Genomic DNA, 7,149 nt, shown 5'->3' with positions numbered 1-7,149 from the left:
CACACACACACACACACACACAATCCTCAATTGTTTATAAACCTAATAAGCTCTAAGAGGCAATTTCTTTGGGCTGCCAAGACTCGGAGCAGCAGGGTGTCAAATTGCCTTCTTTCTTTCAGAGTGATTCGTGGGCAGCCACAAATGTCTGTGTCTGAGGGGAATAACAGGGAGTCAGCTCTCACGGAACCCTAATGAGGTGGTGTTAGAGTAAAAAGTGGGTTACAGAACAACAACAACAGCAAATAGACCGGGGCTCAAACAACTTTTTGGTTTCTCCCTGGCCACCAAAGACCCCTGTCCAGCTCTCAGAGTGGAGGATTTGCTGTGTGCCTAACAGGGACAACAGCTAGAAGACAGCACAACTGTTCTATCTTTCTGTGTAACGATGTTCTTGGTTTTTCCGAAGATCTGAAATGCAGTTTTTCAAAAAGAGCTTCATGATATGGCTTTTTTTTTTTAAACTTAGGAACAAAAACAACACAAAAAAAGGAGTTGCTGGAGCCAAAAGTTTTTCTTTCTGTACTTAAAGTTGACAATGCCTATCTGTCTGATGCCATTTATTTTATGTTACATATGATGGTTACATACAGGAGAAGCACACTCCAAAGTTATTTAAATAAAGGATATTGGGTTTCAAGAAAATTATAGGAATGCCAGGCTTTACCATTTTGAATCAACTGCTTCTGGGGAATGGCTGGCAAGTCATCCTGGCAGGGACCACTCACTGTCAACACTCAGGGAGTCAATGAAAAATCCCATGATGCATCAAGTGTCTAATGCTATGGAGAGTGGAGATCTTCTTGTGCCAGAAGCCCAGAGGCAGCTACAGAGGCATAACCTGCTCATTGTAATGCCCATGCCCTACGCCTAGACTGTACCTGGCTCAACTGGCCAGGAAGTGGTCAAGCCTGTCAGCCTGTCAGAGACCAATGGGTGGGAAGATTCGAGTCGCATAATGAGCCTGTTGCCATTTCTGCACGACCTTGGGAAGTCCTTCCCTACTTTAGATTAATTTTCTCATCTGAGTTTTCAAGAGTTATGATAGTGAGGCACTAGCTCGGGCTGGGCCTACCAGGCTGGAAGAGCACTGGCTGCAGGCTCAAGGATGGACTGTGTGTCTGCCATCTTAGTTGACCTAGCTAAGTTTGCAAAAATTTCTTATACTCTGGCTGCAGGGTGACAAAAGGCTTTGTCCAAAGCAGTAACTGAAAACCATCTGCCAAGACATAGAGGCATTGAGATCTTCACCAAGGAAGGGGCTACTCACACAGACTAAGATCGTAGAGCCTGAAATTATAGGAGGATCCAAAGAACTTGGCTGTGTTTTGGGGAAGATGCAAAACTTAGGTAAGATGTGGTACCTTCTCTCTTCAGCTTACAGTCTAACAGGATGATGGGATACATACATACTTTTTAATTATATTTTTAAATCTAATCTGTGCTTGGTGAATGTGTATTCTGTATAACTTATGGGAGGGGAAGAGAACAAGTATTGATTAAGCATCTTTTATGTGCCAGGAACTGTGGTGTTTTACAAATACTATCTTATTTAGATCTTCACATAATTCATGGAGGTAGGTGCTATTATGATCCTCATTTTACAGTTTGGGAAAGTGATGTAGACAGAAGTTAAGTGACTTGCCCAGGGTCACCCAGCTAGTAAATATCAGAAGCTGGATTTGAACTCAGGTCTTTTTGACTCCAGATCCAGTGATCTATCCACTTTATCACCTAGGTGCCTTGAGACTTATGGTTTTCAGAGGATTATCTCGAGCACTGAGGAATGAAATAACTTTCCAGGGTCACAGGGATAGGACTTGATCTCAGATCTTTCTAATTCCTAGGCAAGTTCTTTATCCACTACAACACAATGCCTCACACAAGATATAATACAAATAATACACGGTAAGGGTAGTAGTTCCTATTGAGCCCATAACACATTAAATAATGAGTCCAAATATGGTGGTTCTGGTGTTATCAGTGATGAGAATAGATGGCTATATAAATGCTGGAAAATCTGCTCCATTTTCCATCTTAAAAATATCTAGTTTCATCTGTAATTGCTTTTGGGATGATCTGGTTTAGTTGACCTTCCTGCCAATCTTTCTGCAAACCTATTTTCCCCTTCACTGCTTTTCACTGTTTTTATTAAGAGATACTGATTGTAATCTTTATCTCCTTTACGTTGTGCAAAGGATTTTGCACTTTCAACTGTGTTTGTCCTTGGATGCCACATCTCTACTATGCAGGCAAAACAATTGCTGACTGACGAGGCCTCCTTTTTATGGTGACTGTTTTATGTAAGATTATGATTAAAATTTTTGATCCTTGTCTTTGCCTTTATCCATTTCCTATTTTTCAGCATAAGCAACACTGCAAATGGACAATGAACTGGGCTCCTAATTAAGCAAGAAAAAAAGGGAGTATACTGGTTTGAATCTGGAAAACTGCAGGGCTTTCAACTACTCCCTCATACAACCTGTCTTTTTAACATAAACATCATTCCAGGGATGTTATATTTCTGTGAATCATGGAACACCACAATCTCTAAAAATGGTGGGTTGGTCAAAAGGCAATGGAGAGATGAAGCATGATAGGTATAAGTAGGTTTTAAAGTATTACCACGGACAAATTACAAATAATACTTAACCTAAAACATATTCATCCAGGAAATGTACATTGGAAAAAATGGTGGGTCAGTCATGTTGCAAAAACAAGGGATGAGATGGAGAGCCTGAGGGATGTATTGGGACCCATGTACTGTAGCAGGGTTTAAGACTAAGCAAGGTCTCCAGGACAAGGGGGACATGAATGGAAATGAGAGAGGATGGATTGCTGTCTGCACAGCTTAGATCACAGAACCTCTGAATACTGACAGGTGTGTTTAGATCGGGACAAAACAAAGCAGCTTAAAAGGTTTGTGATGTATATGAATGTGGAAATCACTAAAATGCTAATTATTTAAGACTTGAGTCTATGTCCTAGGTTTCTTTGCATTCCCTACAGCATCCCTGCAGTACTTTTTCCCTTGGAGAAGCTCCCAAATATTCAGTGAATGATTCCTCTCAGGAGGCACTAATCCCCATTGCCTTGCCCAGATGGTTCATTCACTGCCACTGTTGAACAATATCCTTTCATTTGTGTTAGCATAGGACCTGGAGTCAGGAGAGAGCTAGGTTTAAATCCTCTTTGGGATGCTTACTAGTTTGACCATGAGCAAGCCCCTTAACCCCTCTGAGGCTCGGGGTCTTTTTTTTTTTTAAATAGGGATAGTAATAACCATAAAGCCTACATCCTAGGATTGTTTTAAGGTGGAAAGAGGTTATTTAATGGATGAAAAAATGCTTTATAAACCTATATAGTCTAGGCCTGATCATGTTGCCCCTCTGCTCCAAAAAGTCACTTCAGTGACTTCTTGTAAAATTCCAACCCATTTGCCTGGTATCCAACCCTCCACTGCCTGATAAACTTGACCTTTCTAGACACTCCTCCCTTACTCCCCTCCAAACACTTTCCCCTTCAGCCAAGTTGACCAACTCTTTGCCATTGTACACAATCTGCAGTTTTTTCAACCTTGGTGTCATATTATTCCGTACACTTGGAATACCCTCTCTCTTGCTGCCCTCTTTCTCACCCTTCAAGCCATCTTTACCCATCTTTGAAAGTCTGACTCAAATGTCATCACCTTCATGAAGCTTGCTTGCCCTGATCCCTTCCTATGATAATAGCAGCAGAGTACTGGAAAATACATTGGATTAGATTCAGAGGAAAGGGATTCTAATTCAAGCCACCTGTGTAATATTAGGCAAGTCACTTCCCCCCTCAAGACCTCAGTTTCCTTATCTGTAAAGCTAGACTAGATGGGCTCTAAGGTCCCTTTCAGTTCTAAATCTATGAACCCTGACTCCTTGGCTTTTACTTTTCTAATGTACGCACCCTCTCTGATTTTGTGTTTTAGTCATTTGTAGATGTATCCTATCTCTTTACTACTCCGTAAACTACATAAGAGAAGGGACCATGTCTTATATGAATTTGATATCTCTTCTAGTGTCAAACAAAGTATACATGGAGAATACTCAAAAAAAAGAGTAAAACTTCTGCCTGTCATACTTGTGCTTCACGTTGGGTCACCACAACCATTTGTTTTTCTCTGCTCCTTCTTTCAGACCACTGAACTTTGTGGAAGAAAGTTAGAAAAGCCAATTGATTCAGTGTCCAACGAATTCACACTATCTAATTTCACTTGGACCCTTGTTGATGCTCAATGATGTTTTTTATCATTCTTTTGTTGATTCCCTATCAAATTTCACATAGTGCTATTCAAAAATCTTTTCTGTTCCCCTTTAGTCCATGGTATCTCCTAGTAGAAATTATTTTACCTCCTTTTTAATTGAGACGGAGCCTACTCTGCCCACCTTATAATATCCTCCTCTCCATCTTAATATTTCACGATCCTCACAATCTGCAGATGAGATATAATTCTCATCTACAACCCCTCCACTAGTGTTCTTGACCCTATTTCTTCCTTTCTTTCCTGGGATTTAGCTTCGCTAATTTTTTCTTCTCTTTCTTGACACTTCAGTCTCTCCTTTAGTCAGTCAATAGACATTTATAAAGAATCTACTATGTGCCAGGCACTATGCTAAATCCTTCATTACACATTCCTTCCCAAAGAATCCTAACTCTTCTACTAAAAACTTCCTTCAATTCTGCTCTCCCCTCAAGCTCCAATGCTTGCTTTGAACTTCACTATTCCCTAACTCACTGAAAGGTTTGAGGCCTTTCAGTTACCCTCAACCAGGTTTAGGTCATCTGCCAAGATAGTTTGCAGGGTGTAGTCACACATGCTGCAGCTTCTTGGAGACACAGATGAGCATTAGTGAAGGTGAACACCAAAAATGGATGAGCTGCCCTGAAAAGGGCTTGGCAAGCCCTCACATCAGAGGTGCTAGTCCTCCTGAACATCCCATACACCTCTTTCTATGACTCCAATTAGAATAGATGCTAATCAGACAGTGGTAGAAGTGTTTTCCTCAACTGGAGTTTCCTATATCACCAAATCATAGGTCTAGACTACTCCCTCTTCTCCCTCTTCCCAAAGCTTCCTCTATATGGCTAAGGATCTCATGACTATGATCTTTTGCTTCTATATAGGTTTCAACCAATTATAAGTTTCCAACCACAATTACTGTCCCAAATTTTTTATTTTCAGTTGCCTGCTGGACATTTATACCTTCATTTCTAATTGTCATCTTCAAGGTAGCAGATCTTCATCTGAACTCATTGGCTTGCCCTCCAAAAACTGTCTCTCTTTCGGACTTTCTTATCTCTGTCCAAAACACAGTTCTCTCAGCCATTCATGCTTCCAGCCTTGAAGTTTCACTCCTATTTGCTTTGCTTTCCCAGACCAGACACTTGCCGAGTCCTATTCATTCTTCTTTTCCTCTTTTTTTTTTTTTTGAGGCAATTGGGGTTAAGTGACTTGCCCAGGGTCACACAGCTAGTGTTTGGTCTGAGGCCGGATTTGAACTCAGGTCCTCCTGACTTCAGGGCCAATGCTCTATCCACTGCGCCACCTAGCTGTCCTCATTCTTCTTTTCCACTGTCTTTTAGATACTATTTCCATTAAGGAAATAGGATTAAGGAATGATTCCAACTTTGTCCCCTTCCAACCAACTTCTCCTTCTTCCCACCTTAGACCCAATTCCCACAGCCACAGTCATTTGGAAGAATCCCTCTAATCAGAGGATGATGATTATACAATAGAAAGTCAATGAATAAGTTGACTCATTCTTTCATAGACATTTACTTGCTGTGCAGGTATTAGTATACACCTCCATTATTAGGTCAACTTCTAAACCAAAAAGTTGGAAACTTTTTCGCTCGTGCTCCTCAAATAGTACACTTTGAGGATATGATCAAATTTATCTTAGTTAAGAATGCGCTCTTCTAGAACCAAAAGCATTTCAGAACGACACACATCCTTTCTCTTGAGGTGCTTGAAGCATGGGCTTCACTCTTATGATGATCCTACAAGGTTTTTAAAGAAAGAAGAAGCACTCTTCTCCCCCATTTTTAGTATTCTGAAGTTCATTCAAACTTGAGTTTCATCTTCCCCTTACCTCCCCCCAATCCATCTCATGCCACCTTCCCCTAGCTTATGACCATACACCAGGATGTGTAGCAAGGAGCCTTCTTTTATGTAACCAAATAACATAACAAAACCCCAAACTCTTCTTTGGGTCTAAGGGAATGACCATTCCCTAAGAAAGAGAGTCATCACTGGCTCACAACTAGTTGCTAGTCCCATCAGACACAATCTTGTCCCCTTTCATTCCATAAGTCCCTCACATAATCAGGTGACTGCCTAGGTATGAGTGCTGAGAGGCAGGCAGTCAGAGAACACTACTTCTGCAAGGGAATGGGTGTAATCCTTCTCAGATGAACATGCAGTACAAAGACATCATGAGGACCTATGTGTGGATCAGTGGATTCTCAAGAGTCCACTTTTTCCTCAGCCCAAAGGAGAGAAGTGGGCATATTGAATATTATGCCACAGACATTAGGAGGTATATTAACCCTTTACAATATCCTTTGCATATCTTAAGTTGGTGTTGCTATAGTATTGTGATTCTTGATTCTCAAGTGATTGAGTCTGGGCAATCCAGTTTTGCCTATAGACTCCCAAGGCAATAATTTATGCTAAGTTAGCTTTCTGCAGCACTTATTTTCTCAATACCTAACTTATAGGGTAGATAGGATATATGGGTATATATTGGAAATTCTACTTTAGTGATATTAAGAATTGATATTAACAGAAGTTAAATTATTTCCCCATCATTGTGATGTGAGGCAGGAAAGGAGGTGGGCCCAGATCTCTTTGTTTTTCATATTGCAGAATAATATTAGTTAGAAACATATTGTGAACAGAATTGCCTACTAGACATATGATACCTAGCAGCTCTTCTTAAATCACATAGGAATGGAGATTTGACCATGTCATGTTTAAAGTCTGATTCCAAGAATCTCCTGTGTTACCATAAATGGGAAAGGGAGACAGAAAGGAAGAAAATGGTGGAATGGTAATCTTAGGACCAACATTTTGATAGTTCTATGACTGTTGCAGTTTGGCAGAGATGCAGAATA

At 40.6% G+C, this 7,149-nt stretch overlaps 1 pseudogene; it reads left to right on the top strand.

Annotated features, from left to right (window-relative positions):
• Window positions 1-7,149, top strand: part of LOC114031243 — a 68,472-nt pseudogene that overhangs the window by 56,059 nt on the left and 5,264 nt on the right.

This window comes from Vombatus ursinus, unplaced genomic scaffold, assembly GCF_900497805.2.
Source record: "Vombatus ursinus unplaced genomic scaffold, bare-nosed wombat genome assembly UNPS02015106.1, whole genome shotgun sequence".
In the NCBI taxonomy this organism is placed as follows: Eukaryota; Metazoa; Chordata; class Mammalia; order Diprotodontia; family Vombatidae; genus Vombatus; species Vombatus ursinus.
This window is presented reverse-complemented; position numbering and strand designations above follow the sequence as displayed.